General features: G+C 49.7%; 1 non-coding gene across 1 annotated transcript; it reads right to left on the bottom strand.

Annotated features, from left to right (window-relative positions):
- Nucleotides 1-1,306: 1,306 nt before the first annotated feature.
- TRNAV-AAC lies at nucleotides 1,307-1,379 on the bottom strand. The gene has a single exon. It is a non-coding gene; the product is annotated as a tRNA-Val (tRNA).
- Between the last annotated feature and the right edge of the window lie 410 nt (nucleotides 1,380-1,789).

Raw genomic sequence — 1,789 nt, 5'->3', positions numbered from 1 at the left:
AGACAGCAAATGTGAAAAATCGGGACAGGGAGTGGGGGTAATAGGAGCCTATATAAAAAGGCCCAAAAATTGGGACATCCGGTCACGCTAGTCCCTGCTGCACTCACGAGGGGTTGGCTTAGAGAGTTGTAGTAATAACAGCAGCAAAGAGTCCTGTGGCACCTTATAGACTAACAGACGTATTGGAGCAGGAGCTTTCGTGGGTGAATCCCCACTTCATCAGATGCACCAATAGTCCCATATGGTCTAGTGGTCAGGATTCCTGGTTTTCATCCATGGGACCTGGGTTCAACTTCTGGTGTGGGAACAGTGCAGAGCTTTTGCCCAGAGTGGAGACAGGAAATGAAAGAAACAGGAAGGGATCCTGCCAGCAGGGGAGTTAGACAGCGTGGGGAGGGGATCCCAGAAGTGGGGGTGGGGGGCAGAGGTCTGAGCGGAGACCAGGGAAGGATCCCAGCAGTGTGGGAAGTTGAGAGCACAGGCCTGGCATGGGGACCTGGAAGAGTGAATGTGTCCCTCTAAACCCATCAACTGCAGACTAGGCAGGACTGGAAGAATTACATATTTGTTGGTAATTGTCAATTTCTGTGTAAACGCACAACCCAATGGCAAAATATTTCCATCCATAATTATCAAAATTGGCAGATGGGCAAAGTAAGAAACATGCTGCTTGAGAACTTACCCTGTTGTAGGAGCAGCAGTGATCTGTGTGCTCCATATAACCTGTATGCCCAAAAGGTCTGTTACACTCCCCCCACCCCATCTCCTCTCCCTCTCTGAATGCCTGTGAAGTGGCTTTCCCCCTCCCCTCCTGCAATGCTTGTGGGATGAATGAGCTGGTTGAACAGCTGGTTTAAGATCAGAAGATCTCCTAGATAGACAAGGTGTCTGGGACTCTCATTAGGCAGCATTGTGAAAGCACAGCTGAGCACAGGGCCCCGTCCCCGTTTAAAGCCCGGAACCTCATGGCCTGCGACTAGAGATGACTTGGCTGCATCCGGTGGGTCACACTCCACCTCAGCCAGTGTCCATGCAGGGTCCATGCTCTGGGTGTGTGAGTGCTGCCTAATGAGAGTCCAGACATCTTGGTACCTGGAAGCTCTTCTGATCTTCAGCCAGCCCCTTCATCCCACAAGCATTGCAGGAGGGAGGGGGAGGGGGAAAGCCACTTCACAGGCATTCAGAGAGGGAGAGGAGACAAAAGCGAGGGGGAGGGGAAGTATAACAGACCTTTGAGCATAGAAATCACTGCTGTTCCTACAACAGCAGGGACAGGCCACTAGGAGCTGAGAAAAGGAAGCAAGCCTGTTTCTGCCTGGCTTTGAACCAGGGACCTTTTGCGTGTTAGGCAAACGTGATAACCACTACACTACAGAAACTCTGTCACAGGGCTGTGCCCTTCCCTTCATAAGAACATAAGAATGGCCATACTGGGTCAGACCAAAGGTCCATCCAACCCCATATCCTATCTGCCAACAATAACCAATGCCAGGTGCCCAAGAGGGAGTGAACCTAACCGGAAATGATCAAGTGATCTCTCTCCTGCCATCCATCTCCACTCTCTGACAAACAGAGGCTAGGGACACCATTCCTTACCCATCCTGGCTAATATCCATTGATGGACTTAACCTCCATTAATTTATCTGCAAAAAGAACAAAGAGAACATGTGGCACCTTAGAGACTAACAAATGTATTTGAGCATAAGCTTTTGTGGGCTAAAACTCACTTCATCGGATGCATGCAGTTAAAAATTCAGTAGGAAGAGATATATACACACAGAGAACGTGA

The sequence above is a fragment of the Mauremys reevesii genome, linkage group 17 (genome assembly GCF_016161935.1).
Source record: "Mauremys reevesii isolate NIE-2019 linkage group 17, ASM1616193v1, whole genome shotgun sequence".
NCBI classification, from domain to species: Eukaryota; Metazoa; Chordata; order Testudines; family Geoemydidae; genus Mauremys; species Mauremys reevesii.
The sequence above is the reverse complement of the archived record's forward strand: the minus strand, read 5'-3'. Positions and strand labels throughout refer to the sequence as shown.